The sequence below is a fragment of the Podarcis liolepis genome (genome assembly GCF_965112155.1).
Source record: "Podarcis liolepis genome assembly, chromosome: 4".
Lineage (NCBI taxonomy): Eukaryota > Metazoa > Chordata > Lepidosauria > Squamata > Lacertidae > Podarcis > Podarcis liolepis.
In genome coordinates this window covers 83,577,324-83,590,714 of record NC_139558.1, presented here as the reverse complement: position 1 = coordinate 83,590,714, position 13,391 = coordinate 83,577,324, and the positions used below count along the sequence as shown (strand labels likewise).

Below are 13,391 nucleotides of genomic sequence, written 5' to 3'. Positions count from 1 at the left end.
CGGAGGCACCTCCCCGGAAGTCTTCTAATGCCCACTTTCTCTCAACCTAACCTAACTTAACATCTATGAGGCTAGAAGTGGGGTGGTGCGAGACTTTCTGAATGCTCGCCTAAGCTCCTTGGAGAAAGGGTGGAATAGAAATACTATAAATAAGACAAATTTACTACATTGTCTTGGCAGTTGTCTTGATCCTCATGGATTCCAATCACGTACGTTGCTGTGGCTGCCCAGTTCCCCTCACTCAATACCGGCAATGTTTTCTCGTCGTGGCCGATTGCAGATAGTTTTTGCTGTCTCCACCCTTCCCCCCCCCCCATCCCTACAGAGCATTGTGTACCAGACAAAATGCATTATTGGCCAAACTTCACAATTACCACATCAGTTCGCTTGTCCTACATTGTGGGGAAACCAGAAAAGACTTTCATCATTATTTATGAATTATTTATGTCAGTCTTAAGGCTGGGGTGTTGTTTGTTTTTTCTGAGAGCGGTTTTCCTTCCTCTTTTGTCCTATGGTGCTTATGCTACCGGTTTGGAATGGTTCTGAGGTAAATTATTGAAACAATTACAATGCTCTGCAAAAGCCTTCTCTCCTGGGGTTTGGCAGTCCCCCACCCCCTTTCTCAGTCTGTATATGCACCATACATTTATATCACACTCACCCCAAAGAATCCTGGGACCTGTAGTTTGCCAAGTGTGCTGAGAATTGCACCTCTGTGAGGGGGAAACTACAGTTCCCAGGCTTTGGGTGGGGCTTTAAATCTATGGTGTGTAGGCAGCCCCAGTTTGCCTTCTAATGGAGGGGTTTTTTTGGGTAAGGTTACCAGACATCCCCATTTCCCGGGGACAGTTCCCAGATTTACAAATCAGTCCCCTGACAAAATCCATCTACCGTATTTAGCAGGAAGTTGAAAAGTGTCCCCAGATTCATTGGGGGAAAATCTGGTAACCTTATTTTTGGTGGTCTTTGGCTGGAGTTGATGCAGTTGACCCATCTACTTCAGAACTGTTGGCATTGAATTGTACCAGCTCTACAGGATTTCCGACGGGGGATACCTGGTGATGCACCTCAACTGGAACTTTTCAGTGGTTTTTTTAAAAAATAGAACTGACTCCAGGTGGAGGTGCTCAGCAGAATACAGTGGTACCTCGGGTTAAGAACTTAATTTGCTCTGGAGGTCTGTTCTTAACCTGAGGTACCACTTTAGCTAATGGGGCCTCCCGCTGCCACCACGCTGCCACCGCACGATTTCTGTTCTCATCCTGAAGCAAAGTTCTTAACCCGAGGTACTATAACCTGACATGTCTGTAACCTGAAGCGTCTGTAACCCAAGGTACTACTGTACCCTTCCTTCTGTGGGAATTTAGCTCCAATTTCTGTTTGCAGCCTTGGGTCCTTTGACCCTTTAATTGTTCTCTTTTTCCCTCCTAGAAAAACTAAGCAAGGCACTCTCTTTTAAAGTTTAAATAACATATAACTTTTACTTAGCGCACTTGCACATTAAAATATACAATGTGGGTAGGCGATACTTAAGTCGCTCAAACATCTTACACAGATTAAACTTTTACAGACAAACTTAACTCTCTGACTCTGAGGCAGACAGCAGCACAACAATTCATACCTGCTGCTCTGTTAAAACTGTTCAACTAACTGCCACAACTGCCACGGAGTGTATGGCATCTTAGAGTTTTACAGCTCTTGCGACTAACCCTTTACATATGCATTTTGGATGCTAACATCCCACACCTGAGGTTCTGAGCAGCAGTCTCTCTCTCTCATTCTTCCCCATTCACACAAATAAAAAGCAGCAAAACCCCTGAGAGGCAGCCACCTGACGACTGCCATTTTGTTTTCCCCACAGCGCACCTGACTGACACACTAAGGATGCTGTGTGCCTGTGCCAGGCCTGGTCCTTAGTGCTTATAAAACATATTTCAAGTGGTAAAAAATAAAGCTTCACATAATTATATCTGAAATCCTTACAACAGGCTCACGAGGACCAATTATATTACCCCTCCATTGCAGGTAGAAGGCTGAGGCTGAAAGAATAATGGGGTGTTTTGGGCCACCAAGCAAATTTGCTGGTGAGATTTAAACGCATCATTTTCCAGCTTACACTTTCCAACTTGCACTAAACCTCACCAGCTCATAAAGACAGGGTCCATTTGATTCTGTATGTGTGGGTAAAATTTGGTTCATCAGCGATACGGGCAAGAAAACACTTGCAAGTCCTAATAACCTCAAACCCATTTAAATGGGTGTGAGCTTTCGAAAGAGGTGAATGGCTTGCCTTACGGTGCTGGCCCTACCATTAGGCAGCGTGAGGTGATGGAGGGGGAAAGCTGTGCGCACCCCCTGCACTCCCAAGCTAGCTTGCTGCTGTTTGATGCAGTGAAGGCTGCTGTCCTGTCAGCAGTGTTGAAGTAAATTGAACTGCCGGTCCAGTGAGCTTTTGTATATTGAATGGAGGAGGCTGCCACCTGTGCCTCAGGCGGCAAAATGTCTTGGGCTGGCTGAACTTACAGCTGGAAACCCATGCAATTCACTCTTACATTGTGAGGCTTTAAATCGTCCTGGGCTGGCAGCTTCCAGCCTAGAGCTTGTGGCAAAATGACAGAAACCACCCCTGCCTCTGAACCCTTAGTGACCTTGGACTTGGTTCCTTTTAAAATGCAACCTCAGGGTAGCCAACAACATTCCCCTCCTCCTTAATAATAAGTAGTGGGGACTGAATGGCACTAAGAAAATGTCTCCTTGTATGTATGATCGTTGCTAGGTAAATGTACAATACAAGTCATGGATGCCTGCACACTCTCACTGGAAGTTAGCAATTCATTATTTCTGTGCATAAACACCATTATAATGTACAAGAACACCATAAATCTCTCCCTTTCCCTCTCTCTCTCTCTGACCAGGACATACAAGTGTCAAAGTTCTGCACCAGGTGACCTGTTCATTCAACCCGATTTGCTTGCACCAAAGTTTATGAGAAGGTTAGACAATGTCTGGTCTTTATTGAGAATTTGTTGTCATTTGTTTGCAGTGAGGTTATACAACACTGAGGATTCCTCCTGATTTGCTTACAGCAATTTTATATGCCTTCCCCCTTAATCATTTGATCTTCCCACTCTTTTCAGTGTATTCCTGAACTGCAAAAAGTCTATTTTTTAAAGCGGATTTGTTGCAACAGGACAACATAGCACTTTAATCATGCAAACCTACATTTCTGGTATGTGCTTAAATTTCTTCTGCAAAATGCCAACAGTCTGGAGGCAGCCTAAATGAATATCTAAGTCAGTGGTTCCCAAAAACCTACCCACTTGCATGGATCACTTGAAAATTGCTGATGGGCTTTGCAGACTACCTAATGATCATTCTGCCTCGGCTGGATGCTGTTTGATTTGTAGTTGTCCTTTTTTGGCTGATTTTATTTCTTACATTGTGTTTTATTGTATTATAATTTGCACCTCATAGATTTCATATTGTAATACAATAGAATATGATTTAAGAAAGAAAAGATGCAATAAAATAAAACAAAAATATCAACTTGAATATTCAGGCATGCTGCAGACCACCTGAATGAAACTCGTGGTTCACTGGTGGTCCACAAACCATAGTTTGGGAACTCCTGATCTTCAGGGACTTTTGATCTGCATGTGCGTAGAATGGGCACCTAGCTCTCATCTGGCACAGTTAAACGTGTGAGAGTTCAGCCTATTGTGCACAGAAATGTGAGTCTGAACATACGGAAGTCAGAGGTAAAGGTAGCACACCAATTTAGTGCTTATGTGGGTCTTCTAAATAGTTTGAGATGCAAATTAAATAGTATGCCCCTAGACATTATGAATGTGATGCTACTTCTAAAAGCTTTCTCAGCCTACCAGTACATTACTCTGTACTCTTAGGATGATCAGGAATGTCAATGCTAGCCCACTGTGGCTGGTGTTCTGACGTAGGTCTTCCGAAAACAAGGGGTGGTGAATAGTGTCTTGATCTCCCCCTCCCACCTCCGCCCATATTTCCTTGGCTTGCTGTGTCTCTTCTGCTTAAGAACCGACTGAAGAGAGCAAAGAGAAAAGTAGAGAAAACCCAAACCTGTGGTGCCCCTTGAGTTTTCAGTGAGGATGAGTGAAGTAGAGCTATCTCACATTTACATGTTTTCAGGCACTGTATACACTTAAGTTGTTTCAAGCTACTGCTACCTGTTGTTATTTGCTGTGTGGCAGTGCAGAATAGCCCTATAATAAATATTTTTTTTAATGTACATGTAGCTTCAGCTTTTATGATAACATATTTAGTTCTTTGACTGTATGATTCAAAAGTACCTAGATGGAGATAGGGTTACAAGTTTGCTGCATTTATTGCATGCAGGAACTGATCCATAAATATATCAACAATGTTTCCCAGTTGTTGTATGAAAGATCTTGATGGATAATTTTTTTCCCCTTTTATAACAAATTTATTTTCTTTGATGAGATGAGATGAGATACTACACTCCATTTTAACTTGGATTTTATGATATACTAACAGGGCAAAGTGCTGAGAAACCCCCACTGTGTAAACGATTAACAGCTGTTCGTTTTTTTACTTGTCTACAGGTTTCAAACAAATAAGGCCAAGAAGGCAAGCTATGGTTAAACGTAGAATACTTTGCAAAATGAGGCAAGGCCACTTTAGCATTGGACCTCATTAGAGGGGTCGTCATGTTCATTGCTTATGTAGGCCAAACTCATGACTTAGTCATGCAATTGTTTCATGAATATTCAGCAACAGCGATAATAAACTAGAGCAAACTAGCATGGTTCATCTTAAAACAGATATGGGTATGGGAAACAGTACAACAAACCCAGCATTGCCTGTGGTTGTCCATGTTCATTTCTTTTGCCCCATCATGGCTGCTGGTCAAATAGCTTTTGCAGGTTTAAGAAGCATTACAAAAACCTACCAAACCTGTTTGATCAGATATGATAGCAGGGGTAAAGTAAATTAATGGATACATCACTAACAATGAACATACACTCTTTAGCTCTCTGAAATACTATTTTGCTCTCCCAGTTTAATTTACTGCTCTTCCTCAAAGTTCAGCTTTGCTTCCCACACAACTTGTTCCTTACTAACTGCTATGAAAACTTGTTTCGCTCCCCCCCCTTCTCTCTCACATTGACTTCAGAATAAATTTTCATGCAATAGCAGGAGCTTTCCCCTGCTCAACCTGGAAACACCAGGGATTGAACCAGAGACTTAGTACAAAGCAAATGTTCTGCCACTGAGGTCTACAGGTCTGTTGGCCTGTCCTTTTGAAAGTATGCAGAAGGCTGCTGTACTGGGTAGAAAAAAAATACCTCCTTTGCCAGCACGGCATGATCTATCCTTTCATAGCCAGCTTGCCCTGATGTGTTGGGCTTGCGATAGTAACATAGAAAGAAACTGTGCGTTCTTATCTTATTTGTACACCAAGCCGATACATGTAAGACATCCCTATGAAGACAATTTTAAGTGACCTCAAGTGGCAGCTGTATCTTGCGCAGCACCATTTGACTGCAGTGCCTGAGTGTGGAGAGTGAATGACTCTAATGCCATATCTACACTACAAAGATACAGTGGTAGTACTTCAGTTTGATTGCTGTGGCCTTTATTTCTCTCCCACAAAGAAATTGGGCTATTGGTGAAAGGGACGCGGGTGGCGCTGTGGGTTAAACCACAGAGCCTAGGGCTTGGCGATCAGAAGGTCGGCGGTTCAAATCCCCGGGACGGGGTGAGCTCCCATTGCTCGGTCCCTGCTCCTGCCAACCTAGCAGTTTGAAAGCACGTTAAAGTGCAAGTAGATAAATAGGTACCGCTCCGGCGGGAAGGTAAACGGCGTTTCCATGCGCTGGTCTGGTTTGCCAGAAGCGGCTTAGTCATGCTGGCCACATGACCTGGAAGCTGTACACCGGCTCCCTCAGCCAATAAAGCGAGATGAGCGCCGCAACCCCAGAGTTGGCCACGACTGGACCTAATGGTCAGGGGTCCTTTTATCTTAGTTTGGTGAAGGTGCTGGGTCTATTAGAGATCATTATCCCCTTCCTCACAGACCTGCAGTTCCCAAGATTCCATGTGGAGGAGCAATAATATCAAGCCAGCTTAAGATATGCCCTTTGAGACTATGAAAATGTAGTTTTAACCTATTGGTCTAATAAAACACTCCAGCTTTAGCCATTTCATTGATGCAATGTCCGTTCACTCTATGTTTTTGTGTTGGCGATGTATACCATATTTGTTTCAGCTAAATAATATACCAGATTTTGTCCCCCAAAATGTATTTCTTTGGCTGGGTGTTTTCCAGCTTCTTGCCTTTCCAATTATTTAGCATAGTAAGTTTTGGAATTATTAAACTCACATGATAAGGTAGCTAGATTCGTACAGCACACTGAAATGCAGAAACCTTGATAGAATCCCACATTTAAAATCATGTTTCCTAGGAAACAGTACTTTTTGTAAGTAACTATTTCCAAATTCCTTTATACATATGAGTTGCTCCCTACCCTCAGTGGCTCACTCACATTGATTGCTCACATGTTTGATATGCCAACTAGCTGCTTTCTTGCACAACACAAAGCAAGTATGTCTATTTTAAAACAGAAATGGTGGTGGTGGTTAGTTAGTTAGTTAGTTCATTAAATTTGTCAGTCACTTTACCTTGCCCAGGGCAACACAAAGCAACTTGCAACCCAACAAATAGACAATAAACCCCACGTAAATACATTGAAAGAGAAATACATTAAAAACATCCCACCGGTTCAGATCACAGTGAAACATGGGATGCTCAGGATACTGGTGTAAACTGTAGGTGGTAGTTACGGGTACAAGGTGTGTGTGTGTGTGTGTGTGTGTGTGTGTGTGTGTGTGTGTGTTTAAAAACCAATTGAACAAGACTTTCAGAGTTAGGAATAGTTTTCAATTCTTTTGCTCCAATTCACAAGAGAGAATCTTCTTAATAATGCATCTCAGAATTATCAAAAAAAGCTACCACCCTCCGACATTTCCAATTCTCCTGCCACCCGACAGGACAAAAAGCCCGCATTTTAGTGAGGATGCTGTGCTTGATGCGGTGCAATAAAAGGTTGAAGGTATATCTCCCAACAGTGTACTCTTAGCATCAAGCCTGCTCATTGTTCACAGCCACCTAGCAAATCTGTGTGATCTGAAATAAAAGTGAATGCTATGAAGAGCACTGCAGGGCACGGATGTCCAGATTCATAGCCCAAGCTTCCTTTTCCGCCGCAGAGTAATTCTGCTGCCAGGGAAAGAATTTTTGACTAAAAATAGAAAGAAGTGAAGGATTCTCTGTTGTTCTGAGATGGCACCACCTCTGTATAGAGGTTGGCATCAGCCATATCCAACCCCTTGCAAGGCCAGGATCTTTACACCCAAGCAAGGGTGTGGTAGGAGGGGCAAGGGAGGAATGTTTGGCTTGAATGCGGTGAAGCCTTGAACAATTGTCCAAACTGTTGTGAGAAGTTGTAGCCCTTCAATTATGTCATATAATTTATTTGGAGAGAGTCTCCCCCATGCCTCCCTCTTACTTACTTACTTACTTACACACACACACACACACACACAGAGAGAGAGAGAGAGAGAGAGAGAGAGAGAGAGAGAGAGAGAGAGAGAGAGCTCTCCATATCACCATAGTTTCCTTGCTAGAAATGCCAAGTTTCGGTGTGATTTATATATATATATATATATATATATATAGTCTGCAGAAGAAACAAATTACTATGCACTACAAAACAGAACTGGCATTTCAAATTTGAAACAGATGACATCAGCATTACACATGGAACCAGACACCATCAAATCATATGCCACCTCATAAATATTCAAGCTGGTGGGGCAAAAGAAATGTAAAGTGCACGGCTGGCCAACAGGGCTCTCCAGGGGCTGGGAGCAGGGCGGAGGGAGATTCCTTTCTTGGAGGCTTTTAAATAATGCATGTATGCAGTCCGTTCTGAGTAGCCTATAGGGAGGCAACTCAGCAGCGTCTGCAGATTTCTTTCGGGGTCTGTATTACACTGTGGTTTATGAGAATGGAGCAAATGAAACCTAGCGATGGTTCTTAGCGTAGTATAGAAATGACCATTTGACACAGGGATGGGGGAAACTGTTGGATATTGTTGGTCTCCGGCTCTCATCAGGCCCAGGGCAGCCTAACCAAAGATCAGGGAAGATGGGAGCTGGAGTTCAGCATCGTTTGGAGAGCCACGGTTTCCCCGTTCCTTATTTCGTGGAGTCCAAAAAGCAATGTGTGAAAACACGAGGAAAGGCCTAATAGTGGCATAGCTACCCCCAAGCACCGTTTTTATTGCACATTTGCGATGATTTGTGCTCATGATACTTTAGTAGTGGTCACATGTGACCCAGTTTTCTATACAGTTTGTGCCTTCAAATGTTTTGGGGTGGCCAAATTGCTTCATTTCCAATCAGTGCATATCCCATAGCAGGGGTCAGCAACCTTTTTCAGCCATGGGCCGGTCCACCATCCCTCAGACCATGTGGTGGGACTATTTTTTGGGGGGGATGAAGGAATTCCTGTGCCCCACAAATAACCCAGAGATGCATTTTAAATAAAAGCACACATTCTACTCATGTAAAAACACGCTGATTCCCGGACCGTCCACGGGCTGGATTGAGAAGGCAATTGGGCCGCATCCAACCCCTGGGCCTTAGTTTGCCTACCCCTGCCCTATAACACTCTGCTGAAATCCTGTAACTTTCCAAACCACAAATGCTCTGGTTTATTTTTGAGACACTTTCTGTGGTGAGAAAACAGGGACATTCATTGGGGCAAGACCTGCTGCTGTGACCACTAGGACTGAGCTGTTTTATTTCCTTGAGTAATGATGTCACTAACATAAGGTATTTTACTGCTGACCTATGCCTGACTCACTCCTGCCAACCTAGCAGTTTGAAAGCACATCAAAGTGCAAGTAGCTAAATAGGTACCGCTCCGGCGGAAAGGTAAACGGCATTTCCGTGCGCTGTTCTGGTTCGCCAGAAGTGGCTTAGTCATGCTGGCCACATGACTGTCTGTGGACAAACGCCAGCTCCCTCGGCCAATAAAGCGAGATGAGTGCCGCAACCCTAGAGTCGGTCACGACTGGACCTAATGGTTAGGGGTCCCTTTACCTTTATGCCTGACTCCAGCTCTGGACAGCAGGTCACCTCCATGCTTCTCCCCCACCACACCAGTCATTACAGGATTTGCTGTGAACCCTGAGAATGTCAAATCAGAAGTCTGACTGAATTCAGCAGGACTTACTCCAAGATTTCGGCCTTACATATAAATAAAAAGCACTACCCCAATGCACCGCCTTTGTATGGATAAGATTCCATTCATATCCTACTCTTAAATAGATCTCCCATGTAGCAGCTGATTAATTTCAGCAATGACGGGACAGGATTTGGTCTCTGACAATTCACTGGGGACTCCTAGGGACATTCTTGTCTAGACTGCAGGGCAATGTCTGAGGGTGCTGAAGTCTAGGAAACAATTTGGGAAAGGCAACTGAATAGCAGAGAAACAGGGTGCAGGAACAAAGGTATTTCTGAAATAATACCACTTAGAAGTAGAAGGGAAATTCCTGTGCGTGATGTGGATATAAATCTAAAGTTTGCGGTATCCAAACTAGATCACAGCATGCCTTTGGAAAAGGTCCATAGACGGGCAGCCGCTGTCAGAACCATCTGTTATTGCTGAATGCCTCATCATTCACAATACAATTTAGCATCCAAAGATGCTGAATCTTCAATTTCACTTTACATTCCCTGGAATTTTTCTAACCTTAGGTATCCCTTCCCTCTTTAATTTTGCTATGAGTTCATCAAATGTTTGCTCGGATTCTTGAAGGTAGGAAAGGAAATGAGCTCAGACAAGGCTCACAGCGGCATTACTTCGCCACGTGTTGCATGGACAACAGGGAAAATGAACTCATTGCACAGAGAAGATATGCAGAACATTAAAAAGGAAAGATATGAAACGCTCTGTTTTGTTTTGCGCTCTGCAGAAAGCCTTTTCTGAACCTTTCCAAATCCTTCTATAATGAGACAGATATGCAACAATAATGAAAACACTGGGTTTTCGCACTCAATCCCCCAAATCCTAAAGGGTGGGCACTTCTGGCTGCTCACACGCAGGGACATTGGTTGGGGAGGACAAGGCATTCCTGTGAGAGACTTTGTGGGTTTTAATGAGTATTTCCTTGGCTCCTTTTAAGATCTGTGGAAATCCTAGCCTGCCAGGAGCTAAGGGTGTTCAGGTGCCTTCATAGCTTAACATGAGGTTCTGTCTGTGACTGTTCTCTACAAATTCAAGCTGTACAGACTCTCAAGCTCAAGTGTAATTGCAAAGGGGGAAAGAAAGATAGCAGCCTGATCTGTAGGGTTTCATATGATCATATGCACATGTTGTTAGACATTCCCTAATTCCCCAGGCAGAAAAAAATAATCTAGGGGCAGTGCTACTCAGTTTGCCATCCTTTTGCAGGATCTGTCTGCCAGATGGACAGCCATCTGACTGACACAGTTTCCAGTACCCTTTCAACAAAATTCTCCAGTATCCCTAGCTGCTGCTGAGATGATAGACTTTTTCAGATGGGAGAAGGAAACATCTATTTTCCAATATATGATTACTGCAAAGCTCTCTGCTTTGCCATATAGTAGCCATCTGAAACCTTTTCCACCTAGCACAGCTAACTACAAAAAGAGATTTTTTTTAAATAAAAGATGTTCACCCTAATTATATGCATGTATACTTGGAAGAATGTCTTACTTAGCCCCAAGTAATAGGAATGCATAGGATGGCAGCCTTTGTTTATCTCAAAACAAGAACACTATCCTATGCAGCGCATATTTCAGTTTTTCAAAATTTGTGTCGGTACCCAATAATGTATTGGGTTTGGCTGTGTTTAAATCTATTTTTGCTCTGTCCTTTTTTCTTTTTCTTTTTCTTTTCTTTCTTTCTTTTTTTTTTTTTTTTTTTTTTTTATTTTTTGCAACACAGGGTCTTCACTTCTGCTTTGTGCCAGCAGAGGATTTTTCAGAAGACAAACAAAGCTCCTGGGAAGCCTCTGCAGATTCCTCCCAAAGTGCGTAATGGAAACAGGTGAAGTGTAAACAACACGCTCACCCACTTGTCTCGTTCCTCTTAGAATATTCCAACAATGTCTTTATTTAGTGACAGTTTGAGAGATGCTTACAAATAAGTAGGTAAAGATTTTCCTATGGGTGAGAGTTTTCAAATACATATAATAAATAATCTGGGACGGGGGTGGGAATTCTTAAGATTGTGATCAAAAATATTTTGGGCAAAAACAGCACTATGACTGGAAATAGTTGGATTAAATTTAGTACATTCGTTTTTAAGAAATGGACACCTGACAAACCAGAAAAATCTAAAAACTGAACCATGATATACAGCACTGAGATATTTAGGCATTTCCTTCAAATAAGATATAATAAACCTATAATTTTGCTTCATGTGCATGTTGTGCTTCCAAATAATGTAGTTGCAGTGTTTCTAATCAACACCCACCCATCTCATTATTTTCCTTTTACTATGCTTGCCATACGTCAAAAAAAATCCTGACATGACCTAGTTTGCGGGTGTAAAAATGGCGTCCGGATGTATGGCTACGCGATGGAAAAAGCAGTGGAAACAGCTTAAGAAGCTTAAAATCACAATTTTGGTGGGTTTTCTTTAAAAAAGCATTTTGCGGGTGTCAGGAATTTTATTCACCAAAGTTGTTTCCAGCCCATGGGACAAATGTGATTGCTTGGACTCTACCCAGGCCACACCCCATCCCTAGCCACACCCCCTACCAGCCCTGCTTTGCATTCTCCTTGCTAGTTTTTGCCTGGCTGAAATGTGTCCTTGAACTCTGGTAATGACTTTTGCTTGTTTGGATGGAGGGTAGAGAGACAATTGCTACTGGTTTTTTGTACCCCCAGTGGGGCCATGACTGACTCCAGTTATGAAGGCTGCAGCTGCTGCTGAAGATGCTGGAAACCATCTTGCTACGGATCCTGAACTCTTTGGCCCCTGCCCTCTGCTTGGCTCCTTCCCACCCAGCCTTGGAGGGTGGCACCCTGCCTGACTCCAGCTGCAAAGGTTGCTTCTGTGGCTCAAGGTGAGAGGCCAGAGAGATTTGGTTTGGAGATGATTTTTGCTGCTAGCTGGACTATATTCTTGGGTTTTCATTATTAGAATTGACTATAATCAGTGGGTTATTAAATTTTATGGTATTATTATATCACTAATACTCGGGGCTTTTTTCAGGGGGCACTCAAGGGCACCATTTTTTGTTAAAAAGTGTGGCACTTACTGTAACAACTTCATGGTGAATACTGGCACCTATTTTTCTAGGGGGAAAACACTGCTGCTACTACCACTGCTACTACTATTAATTACCCACCCTTCACCTTAAGGTCCCATGAATGTGAGACATTCTATTAGGGAATTGTTTATATGACTATTTAAATTTTGTTAAGTTTTGTAGTTCATAGGGAGTTGTAATCCATAAATATTTTGATGTTGTGAGCCACTTTGAACATGGTTTGAGCTTGGAAAAGCAGCATGCAAATAAATGATGGTGATGATTTCCAGTTCAAAATACCTCAGGCATGGAAAGGGCTTGGAAAGATTCTGTTTCTTTAACCTTAGGCTGGATTTGGTCCATGAGCCACTGGCTCTCTACCTCCTCCAGTCATTCTTTCCCAGGGCCTTCCATTGCCTTTCTTACACACCTGCTCAGTGGCGTAGCGTGGGTTGTCAGCACCCGGGGCAAGGCAAGTAATTTGCGCCCCCTAGCCCGTGGATTTGCGCCCCCTAGCCCTAACCCCCAGGTGTTGCGCCCGGTGCCGCAGGGCCCCCCTGCACCCCCCACGCTACGCCACTGCACCTGCTTCTCCTGCTTCTAAAAGCATTTGCTTAAATCACTGATAAGGACTAGGTACTTGATTAGGTATTTCTTCCAAAGTTCCTAGTTAGGCAGAAGTCAATGGATAAGCAAGCACATTTTTTTAAAAAAAAGCTTTTACCCCCCCCCCCTTCTCCTAATATGCTCATCCTTCATTCTGCAAAACCTTTTGGAATCAAATGATTGGCAGCTGCAAGGCCACTGCTTTGCATTTTAAAACCAATCTTTGTCTTTTAATTAAGGCCTGTTGTAAGAAATGTCTTTCCTTTTCCACCCCACCTGAACACCCCACCTTTAATGTAAACATCCTATTTTATTCATCCACAAGGCTCTTCTTATCTGATGTATGGTTTAATTATGCCTCGTCACTCACTCTGAGAGAGAGAAAGGGAATGGAAATTAGTTCTAATTATGCTTGCTGCTTATATCATTTTTGTT

The 13,391-nt window shown here is 43.0% G+C and overlaps 1 long non-coding RNA gene across 6 annotated transcripts in view; it reads left to right on the top strand.

The window, feature by feature from the left end:
* Positions 1-1,349: 1,349 nt before the first annotated feature.
* LOC310705408 overlaps positions 1,350-13,391 on the top strand; it is a 35,879-nt gene continuing 23,837 nt past the window's right edge. Inside the window, exons 1-4 of one of the 6 annotated variants that reach the window (XR_014525242.1) lie at positions 1,350-2,173; positions 2,916-2,993; positions 11,039-11,123; positions 11,986-12,164. This is a non-coding gene — a long non-coding RNA (uncharacterized lncRNA). Of the gene's footprint in view, positions 2,174-2,915; positions 2,994-11,038; positions 11,141-11,985; positions 12,165-13,391 lie in introns of all 6 variants that reach the window. The other 5 variants (XR_014525243.1, XR_014525244.1, XR_014525245.1 and 2 more) reach the window with 5 other exon arrangements.